Raw genomic sequence first — 17071 nt, 5'->3', positions numbered from 1 at the left:
ATACGTTATGAATTAAAAAAATGTGGGATAATGTTAGCTAGGTGACTAAGTGGCTAAGACTTACATTAGTTAGCTGGCTAATGTTAGATAGGCTAGGGGTTCAAGTTAACGTTAGGGTTAAGAGTTATGGTTAAAGGGTTAAGTTCAGGTTTAGGGGAAGGGTTAGCTAAAAATATTAAGGTTAGGGTTAGGCTTAGCTAACATGCTAAATAATTGCAAAGTAGCTAAAAATAAGTAAAGTTTTGAAAAATGTCTAATTAGTTCAAATGCTCAAGTTGTCCATGATCAGATTTGAACAAGCAACCTTTGGGTTGCTAGACATTTGCGTTATTTCGTTTTTGCATTAAGTTACCTTCTGTATTATGTAACCATACCAAATGTAACATACAGTATCATACTCATAGACGTCTAGGTTGTGCATACAGGTAGGTAGGCCTATGACACTGCTTGCTCTGGTCTACAGAGAAGTGACAGTGTGACATGATATCCCTAGTTGATATTGAATGCTAATATTAATTACTTTTCAGCTCAAAATTCAGGTGTAAAACAATGTTTATTTCTGCATCTTGTGTTTTGAAAATGCATCACCGTTTATTTGCGCAGAGATTGCATGCGTGCGTGTGGCTCGCATGCTTTGAACCACTACTATTTTGGGGTTGCCTGTTAAAACGTTTGGAAACCACTGAGCCATCAAACAGATTGCTGATTTGCCTTACAGCTATAAAATCAGTTGCAGGCCAAACGTCAAATTGCAGCGAGAGAGGATTGCCATAAATGATTGTGCAACTACAAAAAAAATTTGGTGATCAAGAATATTAACCGTTTACTTTGCAAGGTCAAATGCAAATGGGGCAACAAGCAACAATTACTAGCATATTTTGGTATGTCAAAATTGCTTGAAATTGATAATTTACTTATGAAGCTTGCATTTGGATTTTGTTGTTGAGATTAACATAAACAAAATGTGTTGTAGACAAAATAATGGAGATGGCTGATTGGTAGCCTCAATAAATAGACACAGATTTGTAAATTGAACAAGTCATTGCCTGTATCGATTAATTGTTTTAATTGACTTGAGACATGACCTAAAAACTTGGCTTGACTCGACTTGCTCTTTAAATGCACAAGTTGAACTTCACTCAACCCGTTCTACTTGGGACTTGTCTTGAGCCTTGGACCTTGTGACGTGAGACTTGTTTGTTACTCGAATAATAGTGACTTGGTCCCAACTGTGCTAGTTTTGTTGGCAAAATTAACACTGCCCTAAAATCTACTTACCTGATGCAACCTGTTTACATATGGCAATAGTAGGCCTATATTCCACTAGAGTGAGCTTCCTGAAACAGAGGGTATTTGAATCGGTTGGTTTCAGTCTTTGGGATGAGAAGAAGGAGAATGTAAATGTGTGTGCTGCTGTGTTTTGCTACGTTAGCCATGTCAAGTTTGGGCCAGTGTATTTTGCACCTTTTTTTCTTAATTTATCCTTGGTCTTGAGCACATGAATGCTGTCGCCAATGATAGCTCCCTAACCCATTATTCAATAAATCCGGCACCTGTGCTGCAGACCTACAGTAAGAATTTTATTTTATTTATTTTTTATTTCACCTTTATTTAACCAGGTAGGCTAGTTGAGAACAAGTTCTCATTTGCAACTGCAACCTGGCCAAGATAAAGCATAGAAGTGTGAACAGACAACAACACAGAGTTACACATGGAGTAAACAATAAACAAGTCAATAACATAGTAGAAAAAAATAATCTATATACATTGAGTGCAAAAGGCATGAGGAGGTAGGCAATAAATAGGCCATAGGAGTGAATAATTACAATTTAGCAGATTAACACTGGAGTGATAAATGATCAGATGAACATGTGCAGGTAGAGATACTGGTGTGCAAAAGAGCAGAAAAGTAAATTAAATAAAAACAGTATGGGGATGAGGTAGGTAAATTGGGTGGGCTATATACCGATGGACTATGTACAGCTGCAGTGATCGGTTAGCTGCTCAGATAGCAGATGTTTAAAGTTGGTGAGGGAGATAAAAGTCTCCAACTTCAGAGATTTTTGCAATTCGTTCCAGTCGCAGGCAGCAGAGAACTGGAAGGAAAGGCGGCCAAATGAGGTTTTGGCTTTAGGGATGATCAGTGAGATACACCTGCTGGAGCGCGTGCTACGAGTGGGTGTTGCCATCGTGACCAGTGAACTGAGATAAGGCGGAGCTTTACCTTGCATAGACGTGTAGATGACCTGGAGCCAGTGGGTCTGGCGACGAACATGTAGCGAGGGCCAGCCGACTAGAGCATACAGGTCGCAGTGGTGGGTGGTATAAGTTGCTTTAGTAACAAAACGGATGGCACTGTGATAAACTGCATCCAGTTTGCTGAGTAGAGTATAGGAAGCTATTTTGTAGATGACATCGTCGAAGTTGAGGATCGGTTGGATAGTCAGTTTTATTAGGGTAAGTTTTGCGGCGTGAGTGAAGGAGGCTTTGTTGCGAAATAGAAAGCCGACTCTAGATTTGATTTTGGATTGTAGATGTTTGATATGAGTCTGGAAGGAGAGTTTGCAGTCTAGCCAGACACCTAGGTACTTATAGATGTCCACATATTCTAGGTTGGAACCATCCAGGGTGGTGATGCTAGTCGGGCGTGCGGGTGCAGGCAGCGAACGGTTGAAAAGCATGCATTTGGCTTTACTAGCGTTTGAGAGCAGTTGGAGGCCACGGAAGGAGTGTTGTATGGCATTGAAGCTAGTTTGGAGGTTAGATAGCACAGTGTCCAAGGAAGGGACAGAAGTATACAGAATGGTGTCGTCTGCGTAGAGGTGGATCAGGGAATCGTCCACAGCAAGAGCAACATCATTGATATATACAGAGAAAAGTGTCGGCCCGAGAATAGAGACTGCCAGAGGACCGGACAACATGCCCTCCGATTTGACACACTGAACTCTGTCTGCAAAGTAGTTGGTGAACCAGGCAAGGCAGTCATTAGAAAAACCGAGGCTACTGAGTCTGCCGATAAGAATATGGTGATTGACAGAGTCGAAAGCCTTGGCAAGGTCGATGAAGACGGCTGCACAGTACTGTCTTTTATCGATGGCGGTTATGATATCGTTTAGTACCTTGAGCGTGGCTGAGGTGCACCCGTGACCGGCTCGGAAACCGGACTGCACAGCGGAGAAGGTACGGTGGGATTCGAGATGGTCAGTGATCTGTTTGTTGACTTGGCTTTCGAAGACCTTAGATAGGTCTGTAACAGTTTGGGTCCAGGGTGTCTCCCCCTTTGAAGAGGGGGATGACCGCGGCAGCTTTCCAATCCTTGGGGGATCTCAGATAATACGAAGGAGAGGTTGAACAGGCTGGTAATAGGGGTTGTGACAATGGCGGCGGACAGTTTCAGAAATAGAGGGTCCAGCCCAGCTGATTTGTATGGGTCCAGGTTTTGCAGCTCTTTCAGAACATCTGCTATCTGGATTTGGGTAAAGGAGAAGCTGGGGAGGCGTGGGCAAGTAGCTGCGGCGGGGGGGGCGGAGCTGTTGACTGAGGTTGGAGTAGTCAGGAGGAAGGCATGGCCATCCGTTGAGAAATGCTTGTTGAAGTTTTCGATTATCACGGATTTATCGTGGTGACTGTGTTACCTAGCCTCAGTGCAGTGGGCAGCTGGGAGGAGGTGCTCTTGTTCTCCATGGATATTACAGTGTCCCAGAGCTTTTTGTAGTTAGAGCTACAGGATGCACATTTCTGCTTGAAAAAGTTGGCCTTTGCTTTCCTGACTGACTGCGTGTATTGGTTCCTGACTTCCCTGAACAGTTGCATATTGCGGGGACTATTCGATGCTATTGCAGTCCGCCACAGGATGTTTTTGTGCTGGTCCAGGGCAGTCAGATCTGGAGTGAACCAAGGGCTATATCTGTTCTTAGTTCTGCATTTTTTGAACGGAGCATGCTTATCTAAGATGGTGAGGAAGTTACTTTTAAAGAATGACCAGGCATCCTCAACTGACGGGATGAGGTCAATATCCTTCCAGGATACCCGGGCCAGGTCGATTATAAAGGCCTGCTCGCAGAAGTGTTTTAGGGAGCGTTTGACAGTGATAAGGGGTGGTCGTTTGACCGCGGACCCGTAGCGGATACAGGCAATAAGGCAGTGATAGCTGAGATCCTGATTGAAGACAGCAGAGGTGTATTTGGAGGGCAAGTTGGTCAGGATAATGTCAATTAGGGTGCCATTGTTTACGGATTTAGGGTTGTACCTGGTGGGTTCCTTGATGATTTGGGTGAGATTGAGGGCATCTAGCTTAGATTGTAGGACTGCTGGGGTGTTAAGCATATCCCAGTTTAGGTCACCTAACAGAACAAACTCTGAAGCTAGATGGGGGGCGATCAATTCACAGATGTTGTCCAGGGCACAGCTGGGAGCTGAGGGGGTTCGGTAGCAGGCGGCAACAGTGAGAGACTTATATCTGGAGAGATTAATTTCAAACTGTTAGAATTGTTTGGGCATAGACCTGGAAAGTATGACAGAACTTTGCAGGGTATCTCTGCAGTAGATTGCAACTCCTCCCCCTTTGGCAGTTCTATCTTGACGGAAAGTGTTATAGTTGGGTATGGAAATCTCCAAATTTTTGGTGGCCTTCCTAAGCCAAGAAATAAAAGGAGCATATTTATGGGCGTGGTAGAATATATTCAGTGCACATGTGCAGACAGGGGTATGGTGGGGTGCGGGTACAGTGGAGGTAAGCCCAGGCACTGGGTGATGATAAGAGAGGTTGTATATCTGGACATGCTGGTTATAATGGGTGAGGTCACCGCATGTGTTGGAGGTGGGACAAAGGAGGTATCAGAGGTGTGAGGAGTGGAACTAGGGGCTCCATTGAAAACTAAAACAATGATAACTAACCTGAACAACAGTATACAAGGCATATTGATATTTGAGAGAGACATACAGCAAGTCATAAAGTAATCGCAGGTCTTGATTGGGAGAGTTTGCTAAAACAACAGGTGAGACAACAACAGCTAGTCAGCTAACACAACAACAGCAGGTAAAATGGCGATGACTAGGCAGAGGGGGTCGGATTAACTACACACAGAGCCTGAGTTCACGGCTGGGGCCGACAGATAAAACATAAATAAACAGAATGGAGTACCGTGATTAATGGTCAGTCCAGCAGGCATCAGCTATGTAGCCAAGTGATCATAGTGTCCAGGGGGCAGCAGTAGATGGAACAGGGAAGCCGCCACTACGCTATCATGCGGGCGACACAGCGTTTAAAGTTAGTAGCCCGGGGGTGGTAGGGGGGGGTCTGCTCAGACGGAGGCCGGTTGAAGGCACAGCGGATGGAGTATTCGTCGGCAGACCAGTCGTGTTGGTGCGGCGGGGGGCTGTGTCGACAGAGAATCCAAGCCAGATGGCGAAAGAGGTATTGTAGAATTTAGTTTGCTAGCAGGGAGATGTGCCTGGCTCACGGCTAACTGGTGCTAGCTTCGTGGCAGTGGCGTTAGTCAAGGTCCAGAGTTTACAGCAAGGATCCGGTGGAGTATTGGGCTCTAGCCGTGTATGAGTGGGGTTCGGGTGAACAGCTGAGTAGGCCGGGAGGTGGGCCTCAGGGATAGCTTCGGTACTGGGTGCAAGCTAGCTGTGAAGATCAGAAGTAGTGGTCCAGGGATTACGGCAGGAATCCGGCGTTGTTATGGAGAGACAGTTCGATACTGGTAGACTGGCAAGTATTATACAGGCTAAAAACAGGGCTGGCTGTGCAGAAGGTAAAAGCCGCTAGCAGTGGCTAACAAAGACTAAACAGCTTGTATCTAATTAGCTGGTTAGCTTCTGGAGGTTCTTGAATGTATTCTCAAATTAAAAATAATTGCGATTCCGTATCACACTGGGTGAGGCAGGTTACCGGAAGGTAAAATCAAATAAAAAATCGAAAAGAGATTGAAAATAAATATGGGTCCAGTGAGTGGTTGGGCTGGCTGGGGACACGGCGATTCAGACAGTTAGCAGGCCTGTGCTAACAAGTTAACAATTAGTAGGCCGGGGCTAAACAGGCTATCAGTTAGCAGACCGGGGCTAAACAAGCTAGCAGTTAGTAGACCAGGGCAGGCTAGCAGTTAGCAGGCCGGGTTAGCAAGCAAGCAGATAGCAGGGGCTAGAAAATTAGCCTTTGGAGGACTTCGTGATGGGGTTACATCTGTTTTTCCCTCTTCATGCGGTGACGTTGATAGACCGGTCGTGGAAGTAGTAGGGTTCCAAGTAGCTCTAGGTAGCTAGCAGGCCTAGCTGGCTAGCATAATGGGCCTTCAGCAGGTGTCGCGCCTGAGGGGCCTGTTGGAGTCCTTGGGCAGATTATTCCAGATCTGCAGGGGTTCCATGCTCCGTACCGGCTGTAGAAGGGGTTTGGATATTGTAGCCCAGGAGTACGCTTTAGTGGTAGCACAGGAGCTCTGGCCGGGCTAGCTTCAAGCTAAGTGGATGGAAATGCTAGCCAGGAGTAGTCATCCGGGGTTGCGGTTAACTAGTTGTGAAGATCCAGATGAAAATGTTCAGTTTGCGGTGGGAATCCGGGGATACAAATAATAGGTCCGTTATGCTCTGGTTAGAACTGGCGAGAGCTATTCGAGCTGAAGGTTAGCTGATGACCGCTGGCAATGGTTTGCTGACTGATAGCTGGTATTTAGCTGGCTAGGATTCTAAATCCGAAGTACAGTGCCTTGCGAAAGTATTCGGCCCCCTTGAACTTTGCGACCTCTTGCCACATTTCAGGCTTCAAACATAAAGATATAAAACTGTATTTTTTTGTGAAGAATCAACAACAAGTGGGACACAATCATGAAGTGGAACAACATTTAATGGATATTTAAAACTTTTTTAACATTTCAAAAACTGAAGAATTGAGCGTGCAAAATTATTCAGCCCTTTTACTTTCAGTGCAGCAAACTCTCTCCAGAAGTTCAGTGAGGATCTCTGAATGATCCAATGTTGACCTAAATGACTAATGATGATAAATACAATCCACCTGTGTGTAATCAAGTCTCCGTATAAATGCACCTGCACTGTGATAGTCTCAGAGGTCCGTTAAAAGCGCAGAGAGCATCATGAAGAACAAGGAACACACCAGGCAGGTCCGAGATACTGTTGTGAAGAAGTTTAAAGCCGGATTTGGATACAAAAAGATTTCCCAAGCTTTAAACATCCCAAGGAGCACTGTGCAAGCGATAATATTGAAATGGAAGGAGTATCAGACCACTGCAAATCTACCAAGACCTGGCCGTCCCTCTAAACTTTCAGCTCATACAAGGAGAAGACTGATCAGAGATGCAGCCAAGAGGCCCATGATCACTCTGGATGAACTGCAGAGATCTACAGCTGAGGTGGGAGACTCTGTCCATAGGACAACAATCAGTCGGATATTGCACAAATCTGGCCTTTATGGAAGAGTGGCAAGAAGAAAGACATTTCTTAAAGATATCCATAAAAAGTGTTGTTTAAAGTTAAAGTTTTAAAGCAACACAGCTCATCACCCTGAACGCACCATCCCCACTGTCAAACATGGTGGTGGCAGCATCATGGTTTGGGCCTGCTTTTCTTCAGCAGGGACAGGGAAGATGGTTAAAATTGATGGGAAGATGGATGGAGCCAAATACAGGACCATTCTGGAAGAAAACCTGATGGAGTCTGCAAAAGACCTGAGACTGGGACGGAGATTTGTCTTCCAACAAGACATTGATCCAAAACATAAAGCAAAATCTACAATGGAATGGTTCAAAAATAAACATATCCAGGTGTTAGAATGGCCAAGTCAAAGTCCAGACCTGAATCCAATCGAGAATCTGTGGAAAGAACTGAAAACTGCTGTTCACAAATGCTCTCCATCCAACCTCACTGAGCTCGAGCTGTTTTGCAAGGAGGAATGGGAAAAAATGTCAGTCTCTCGATGTGCAAAACTGATAGAGACATACCCCAAGCGACTTACAGCTGTAATCGCAGCAAAAGGTGGCGCTACAAAGTATTAACTTAAGGGGGCTGAATAATTTTGCACGCCCAATTTTTCAGTTTTTGATTTGTTAAAATATCCAATAAATGTCGTTCCACTTCATGATTGTGTCCCACTTGTTGTTGATTCTTCACAAAAAAATACAGTTTTATATCTTTATGTTTGAAGCCCGAAATGTGGCAAAAGGTCGCAAAGTTCAAGGGGGCCGAATACTTTCGCAAGGCACTGTAAATATAGATACTTTAGAAAAAAAAGCAGATCCACGCTACATTGGGTGAGGTGGGTTGCAGGAGAGTATTTAGATGCTGAGGTTTAGCAAAATATTTAAGATATGCAAGATATAAGATATGCAAAGAAAAATATGTAAAAAACGATATATACAAGGGACACGACAGGACAAAGACATCTGACTGCTACGCCATCTAGTGATGGGTCGTTCGCGAACGAGTTGGCTCTAAGAGCTGGCTCTTGTAGGTAAATGTTGGGCTCTTGTAGGTTGGGATCCGGCTCGCATATCAGAAGAGCCAAATCTATTTAAAAAATAAGATATGAATAATCAAAAGATTGAAATTAATAGAATTAACTAATTCAAAGAATAAAAACAAAATCATAATAATATCGGCCTAAATGCTCAAGCGCATACACATTCATTCTGACTGTCTGCTCAGACTAACACAGCCTCACCTGTTGTTCCTGTCAATCAGACACGCAGTGTCAACCAATGAACCAAAGATGCGTGAGGAAGGGTCGAGCCAACTCACTCACAGTCACACACTTAGCAGCCGAGGAGAGAGGAAGGACAGCTGTGAAAACAACAGCTGGAAAATGAGTCGGAAGCACAGAAGCATTTGGATGCATTTTCATAATGTAGACAATATTAGAGCACAGTGTAGAATTTGCCAAAACAAAATCTCATATAAAGCCAGTTCTATGCACAACCTACACCGGTATATGCAAACTGTGCACCCAACTATGAAGCTAGCTGTAGCGGAGCTTTGATAAACTAGTGGGCCTGCTAGTGATAGCGGTGGAGCCAGCATATCCACTCGGTCAGGTAGACCTACTCCGCGACCCACAGCAAGGCAGTCTTCTATGGACGAGTGTATGCCAAAGTCTATGTCTGTAGCAAAACAAGGCCAAATTGATATTGCATTGGCTAAAACGATTGCCACCAATTTCCAGGCATTTTCGATCGTGGAGGACAGAGGTTTTAGAAATTATGGCAATAGTCTAAATCCAATGTACACAATTCCAAGCAGGAATAACCTTTCAAAATCACTTATTCCACAACTGTATGAGACCACAAAGGCTTCAGTGCGGGAAAGAGTCCAAAAAGCTACTGCAGTTTTCCTTACAACTGGCTGCTGGTCATCAAGAGTAATCACTTCTTACATGTCGGTTACATGACACTTCATTGAAGATTTTTCAATGTCTAACTGTCTTCTAGACTGCTTTGAGTTCAGTGACAAACACACCTCAGAGAACATGGCAGAGGAACTGTTGAGAGTGGCCAGATAATGGCATGTAGATAGAAAAGTGGTCTGCTGTGTTAGCGACAATGCAGCTAACATAACCAAAGCCATTAACATTTTTAAATTAACCCATCATCCATGTCTTGCCCACACAATCAACCTGATTGTATGAGATGCTCTGAAGGTGATGAAGTCCACTGTGGACAAAGTGAAAGCAGCTGTGGAATACTTCCACAGGAGCACAGAAGGTGCTGAAAAACTAAAGTCTACACAATGCCAGATGGGGATGCCTGAGCTGAGGCCTAAACAAGACTGCACTACAAGGTGGAATTCAACATGTTATATGTTTAAGCGGTTTCTTGAGTCAAAGGATGCCATCATCTCTACCCTGGCCATTGTCAATGCACCTGATGATGTTCTGACCCAAGAGGAATGGGAGGTGGTGGAGGAGGTATGCAGAGTCCTGGAACCCTTTGAGCAGGTCACTTTGGAGATCAGTGGAGAGAGGTACAGTAAGCAGTTATTACTACATCATTATTTAATCCAGTATTATATGTATATGAGCAGTAGATGAGAATGTAGTATCAGTAGACAAGAACTAACCGGAACTAATAAGTTACTGTTCTCTATTTTCAGCTATGTGACAGACTCAAAAATGGTACTCCTGTGCAATGGTCTGCAGCAAATCACAGCTAGCCACCAGAGAGAAGCAAATGTAAGCACAGGACATGTGACAGAGTTGATGGGTTTTAGGCTGGGTTTCTGTACAGCACTTTGAGATATCAGCTGATGTACGAAGGGCTATATAAAATAAATTTGATTGATTGATTGATTGATGGAGACCCTATGTTCATCAATCGACAGAAAGTTCCACAGAATGGAACATAATCACGTGCTATCAGAAACCGCTGCACTTGACCCCAGGTTTAAGAAGTTAGCTTTCAGTGTTGCCAGAGCAATTGATGAGGCTCTTCAAAGAATAACCTACGCAGCAGGGAGGGAGAGCCCCAGCGGTCAGCTGGCTCAGACACCAGGGCAACAGAAAGAAGAGAGCAGATGCTGTTTGACGAGAGAGTAACTGGGGATGCAGCACGAAGGAATCCCTCAGCAGGATCTGAGCTAGTGGAAGAACAAGGCCTCTGTCTACCCACGGCTTACTAAAGTCATTACAGGGAGACTCTGCATAGTGGCCACATCCGTTCCCTCTGAGAGGTTCTTCTCTAAAACGGAACAAATAATTACTGGGAGAAGAAACTGCATCAGCCCCTCGAAAGTGAGGCAGCTTGCATTTCTGAATGCAAATCTCTCATAAAAGCAAAATATGGTCAGCATTGCTGTGTGCTGCTGGTTATAACATGGCAATAAAGAAGAGAGAGAAAAGATGGACCAGTTCAATGTTTTAAGTGGGATGCTGCAGTTTTTCTGATATGGTGCAATATTATATTATGCTGTTCAGATTGTATTCGTTTTGAATGGTTAGATTTATATGCCCTTTGTTTATATACATTCAAAAGTTATACTCTAAATGCAAATGTTTAATAGCATTATTTTTCATAACAAACCAATGCATTTTTAAATACATTGTGGTTAAGTATGATTTAATTTAATAATATAATTACAATTGCTTTATCGCCAATCATAGTCAAACTATCGCAAACTGACTTGAAACAATACAAAACATATTTTCTTTTATAGAGCCGTTTGGGAGCCAAACCGCTCACTGAACGGAATACCCATCACTATTCACCTCCCTAGGCCCCGAGACACTGTTGGCTATCCATTGTTTGTGTGTGTTGTTGGCTGCTTGCTCTCTCTTACCAACAGATGGCTCTGTTGATAGCCTACCGTAGTTATTGTGTGATTCTCGAACAAGATACGAACGTTAATCAACCTTTCAATAAAACGGTGTAGACTAATAATTAAGTGTGTAGCCTATGTTCAGGAATTAGTCATTGTAGTAGGCTAAACACCTTAGAAAGGCCTAAACATAAAACAAAAACAACATTTTAGGCTACCAGGAAATCATCTGACTTTAATTCTCTTCACTTTATGTGCTATGTGTCAAGTCCCTGTTTATTATATATATATTAGACCTATTACACTTATGCTAGTATCCTACTTGTGCGATGTCACTTTAATTTCAATACGTAGGCGTGTTTACAGGAAAAACAGAGAAAATTAATATCATGGAACGTTCAGCAGCTATCATCATTACGAATTGAGGGATGTAGATGATGCGCCGCTCTGCAGTAATGCTCACTCCTACCTGCCTGATGTAGATTCATGTAGACTATGCGCCCCGTGGGACGGACCAGGCCTACTTCGCTCATAGCGACTTTTGTACAACAGCATCATTGGCCGGGCAGCAAGATTAATATTTTCGTAAGAGGTTTGCGGCAAGGAAGATAGTCTTCGTTTTCATATCCACTTCTCATTAACACCAGCGAATAAAAACACCGTTTTTTTTTCTCAGCCAATAAACCATATAATTCATCAAGACGCTGCGAGATCACATTTCCTACATCTCTACGGTAAGAATGTATCTGCTTTGATGATGCCACTTCTATTCATATGGCAGCCTGAGCCTAGTGAACAAACAAAAAAACAGTTCTGAGATAGCTCTCTAATGTAGACCAAACCGATATAGCCTACCCAACCAATCATGTTTTACAATTCAATCCGTGTCAACGAGCACTGTGAATAGGCCTAGCGCATTTATATATGGCAGATGTCAAAACATCTATTCTCATATTGTCCATGCAGCAGGCATATCGTGTGCTAGCTTTGAATGCAACATGAATAATTCGAGTTCCTTAAATTGGCATGATACGAGGTTGGCGACGTCTACACTACAGTACGTAGAGCAAACCCGTTCCTCTTGCGACCACCAAGAATGTTCACGAATGCATTCATTGATAACGTTTGATCACTGTGGATATAACCCTGTTTAAAATGCACTTTTCTGAGCCTTCAGAAGCTCATATTCACCTGCAGTATCTTACACCGTCACTAAGGACAGGGTGTTGAGGTTAGCCCACCCGGTTTAGACGGAATTAGGCAGGGGCGAGGAGCAGATACACATTGGATATTTATTTGTAGGCTACCCAAATACAGCAGCAGGTTGCCTAATGTCACAACTGTGGTTCACCCTTGACCACCTTCAATGATAGAGACATGTGCATCTTTTAAAAGTAGATATTCTAGCTGTGTATCTAAGAAATTGCTCGATATTGTAATTGGTAGGGGTGCAGTAGATATGTTATCTATTGACATGGGTTTCTACAAGGGCTGGCAAACCATGCCAATATATCCTCCAAACACCACCTTCGAGGGCATTATCACTTTTATACAACGGGTTATATTAACATAATGATTGACATATTTTCATTAAAAAACGTTATTTTGATGAATTTATTCATGCCATTTCATCCTTCCACAAGATATATCACCGACACAAATCTAGGGTTGCTACCCAAGCCAGGCTGGTCGTTAAGTATTTTTGTTCTATAGCTATGGACGTGACCCAAACGTTTCGTAATAAATGTTCTATTGCAATGGTTATTTGGAGAAATGTATTTCTAGTGACATTTAATTGGAGACATTCATAACAATTAGCTAATGATGCGATATTTCACCTGGCATAGAAAATGTGCTCTCCTCAGGACACTGTTCTTCAGAGGAGCTAGCCAACACCACAGCTAATTCACTCACGTCAAACCGAAGCTGGGTAGACTGCAAACTAGCTTCATTTCGTTTCGTTTTACCTGTTTTCTATTGACATTTCTTTGTATATAGCCATAAAAACTATGCTGATTCAGGATTTCGACTGGCTGATAAAAGCTGCCTGCCTGTATTTCTCGTGCCGACTCCCAACCCCTACATGTTATTTTCTGTATTTACTATGGGACTATTTCATCCTTCCACAAAATATAGTCCCGACACAAATGTAGGGTTGCTACCCAATCCGGCTGGTCGTTCATTCCATTGGTTCGGTTGCCAGAGACCGAGACCGACCCAGTCGTTCAGTCTTTTTGTTCTGTGTGTATGAACATGACTCAGTCGTTCATTCTAAATGTTCCATTGCCATACTGGCTGGCAACGTTCTTATCCCTTGCTTGCTATTGCTACAGTGCCTTGCAAAAGTATTCATCCCCCTTGGCGTTTTTCCTACTTTGTTCTATTACAACCTGTAATTTAAATTGATTTTTATTTGGATTTCAAGTAATGGACATACACAAAATAGTCCAAATTGGTGATGTGAAATGGGGAAAAATAACTTGTTATTTTTTATTTTTTTTAAACAGAAAAGTGCTGCGTGCATATGTATTCACCCCCTTTGTAATGAAGCTCCCAAATAAGATGTGGTGCAACCAATTTCCTTCAGAAGTCACATAATTAGTTCAATAAAGTCCACCTGTGTCCAATCTAAGTGTCACATGATCTGTCACATGATCTCAGTATATATACACCTGTTCTGAAAGGCCCCAGAGTCTGCAACACCACTAAGCAAGGGGAACCACCAAGCAAGTGGCACCATGAAGACCAAGAAGCTCTCCAAACAGGTCAGGGACAAACTTGTGGAGAAGCACAGATAAGGGTTGAGTTATAAAACAAATAACAGAAATGTTGAACATCCCATGGAGCACCATTAAATCCATTATTAAGAAAAGGAAAGAATATGGCACCACAACAAACCTACCAAGAGAGGGCCAGGCAAGGAGGGCATTAATCAGAGAGGCAACAAAGAGACCAAAGATAACCCTGAGGGAGCTGCAAAGCTCCACAGCGGAGATTGGAGTATCTATCCTTAGGACCACTTTAAGCCGTACACTCCACAGAGCTGGGCTTTACTGAAGAGTGGCCAGAAAAAAGGCATTACTTAAAGAAAAAAATAGCAAACATATTTGGTGTTCTCCAAAAGGCATGTTGGAGACTCCCCAAACATATGGAAGTAGGTACTCTGGTCAAATGAGACTAAAATTTAGCTTTTTGGCCATCAAGGAAAACGCTATGTCTGGTGCAAACCCAACACCTCCCATCACCCCGAGATCATCATCCCCACAGTGAAGAATGCTGGTGGCAGCATCATGCTGTGGGGATGTTTTTCATTGGCAGGGACTGGGAAACTGGTCAGATTTGAAGAAATGATGGATGGCACTAAATATAGGGACATTCTTGAGGGGAAACCTGTTTCAGTCTTCCAGAGATTTGAGACTGGGACGGAGGGTTCACCTTCCAGCAGGACAATGATCCAAAGCATACTGCTAAAGCAACACTTGAGTGGTTTAAGGGGAAACATTTAAATGTCTTTGAATGGCCTAGTCAAAGCCCAGACCTCAATCCAATTGAGTATCTGTGGTATGACTTAAAGATTCCTGTACACCAGCAGAACCCATCCAACTTGAAGGAGCTGGAGCAGTTTTGCCTTGACGAATGGGCAAAAATCTCACAAAAAATATTTTGCATCTTCAAAGTGGTAGGCATGTTGTGTAAATCAAATGATACAAACCCCACAAAAATCTATTTTAATTCCAGGTTGTAAGGCAACAAAATAGGAAAAATGCCAAGGGGGGTAAATACTTTCGCAAACCTTTGTAGCTAGCCAACTACGGCTAATTTACAGTCAAGTCCAACAGTGCAGACATAATAACAACAGTAGCTGCATTTGTTTAAGCTGTTTGCTAGTGACATTTATTTGGAGACATCCGTAACAATTACCTAATGAGGTACGATTTCGCCTGGCATAGAAAATGTGCTCTCTCTTTAGGACACTTGTTATTTAGGGGAGCTAGCCAACAACACAGCTAACACAATAACTTCCAACTGAAGCTGGAAACACTGCAAACTAGCTGCACTTCGTTTCGTTTGACATTTTTTCAATTGACATTTCTTTGTATACATCCATAAAAATGATGCCAGCTGATTCATGATTTCGACTGGCTGAGAAAAGCTGCCTGGCTCTCTCTCGGCCCGAATCCCGAACCATACACGTTCTTACTATGGGACAGTTGGAGATCGAATCTGAATATTGAAACAATGTTGCAAATGTCAGAGAGATAGACAGCAAGGTTTATACAAATCTCTGCTGTTGAAAACTACATTTTAGTCTTAAGGAAATGTGAGATAATGTCTAGATGCTTTTTATTAGTGTAGATCAAGTCTATAACTTCCCTGCCTGGGCTGATGAGACATTGGATTGCGCAGTGAGAGGCAACAGAGTAAAAAGGCATTTCAACTTCATAGCTTTTAACCAATCAGTGTCCAAGGTTTAGACCCACCCATTGTATAAATACATTTATGTGTGCTCTTCATTTAGGTAATATTGATGTTCATAACAGGAGCCTGCATTTAACCTTTCAGACAGGATTCTTGGGGACTGGATTGATTGAATGTGTGCTGTGATTTGTTTACATTCCTTTCTAAAATCAGGTAATCTTAACAAAGGCACACCATTGAAAGGATACAGTGGGGCAAAAAAGTATTTAGTCAGCCACCCATTGTGCAAGTTCTCCCACTTAAACAAGATGAGAGAGGCCTGTAATGTTCATCATAGGTACACTTCAACTATGACAGACAAAATTAGAAATAAAATCCAGAAAATCTCATTGTAGGATTTTTAATTAATTTATTTGCAAATTATGGTGGAAAATAAGTATTTGGTCAATAACAAAAGTTTATCAATACTTGTTATATACCCTTTGTTGGCAATGACAGAGGTCAAACGTTTTCTGTAAGTCTTCACAAGGTTTTCACACACTGTTGCTGGTATTTTGACCCATTCCTCCATGCAGATCTCCTCTAGAGCAGTGATGTTTTGGGGCTGATGCTGGGCAACACAGACTTTCAACTCCCTCCAAATAGTTTCTATGGGGTTGAGATCTGAAGACTGGCTAGGCCACTCCAGGACCTTGAAATGCTTCTTACAAAGCCACTCCTTCGTTGCCCAGGCGGTGTGTTTGGGATCATTGTCATGCTGAAAGACCCAGCCACGTTTCATCTTCAATGCCCTTGCTGATGGAAGGAGGTTTTCACTCAAAATCTCACGATACATGGCCCCATTCATTCTTTCCTTTACACGGATCAGTCGTCCTGGTCCCTTTGCAGAAAAACAGCCCCAAAGCATGATGTTTCCACCCCCATGCTTCACAGTAGGTATGGTGTTCTTTGGATGCAACTCAGCATTCTTTGTCCTCCAAACACGACGAGTTGAGTTTTTACCAAAACTTTCTATTTTTGGTTTCATCTGACTATATGACATTCTCCCAATCTTCTTCTGCATCATCCAAATGCTCTCTAGCAAACTTCAGACGGGCCTGGACATGTACTGGCTTAAGCAGAGGGACATGTCTGGCACTACAGGATTTGAGCTGCTGGCGGTGTAGTGTGTTACTGATGGTAGGCTTTGTTACTTTGGTCCCAGCTCTCTGCAGGTCATTCACATGTTCCCCCCGTGTGGTTTTGGGATTTTTGCTCACCGGTCTTGTGATCATTTTGAACCCACAGGGTGAGAACTTACGTGGAGCCCCAGATCGAGGGAGATTATCAGTGGTCTTGTATGTCTTCTATTTCCTAATAATTGCTCCCACAGTTGATTTCTTCAAACCAAGCT

The 17071-nt window shown here is 43.0% G+C and overlaps 1 protein-coding gene across 3 annotated transcripts in view; it reads left to right on the top strand.

The window, feature by feature from the left end:
• The first annotated feature begins 11587 nt into the window (after positions 1-11587).
• LOC110502487 (receptor-type tyrosine-protein phosphatase epsilon) overlaps positions 11588-17071 on the top strand; it is a 66269-nt gene continuing 60785 nt past the window's right edge. The window contains exon 1 of one of the 3 annotated variants that reach the window (XM_021580534.3): positions 11588-11993. The gene's annotated coding sequence lies outside the window, so the exon portion shown is untranslated. The remainder of the gene's footprint in view (positions 11994-17071) is intronic. The other 2 variants (XM_090216940.1, XM_090216941.1) reach the window with 2 other exon arrangements.

The sequence above is a fragment of the Oncorhynchus mykiss genome, chromosome 23 (genome assembly GCF_057628025.1).
Source record: "Oncorhynchus mykiss isolate SJ-2025 chromosome 23, ASM5762802v1, whole genome shotgun sequence".
Lineage (NCBI taxonomy): Eukaryota > Metazoa > Chordata > Actinopteri > Salmoniformes > Salmonidae > Oncorhynchus > Oncorhynchus mykiss.
Note: the sequence above shows the minus strand (reverse complement) of the source record. Positions and strands in the feature narration are given on the sequence as shown.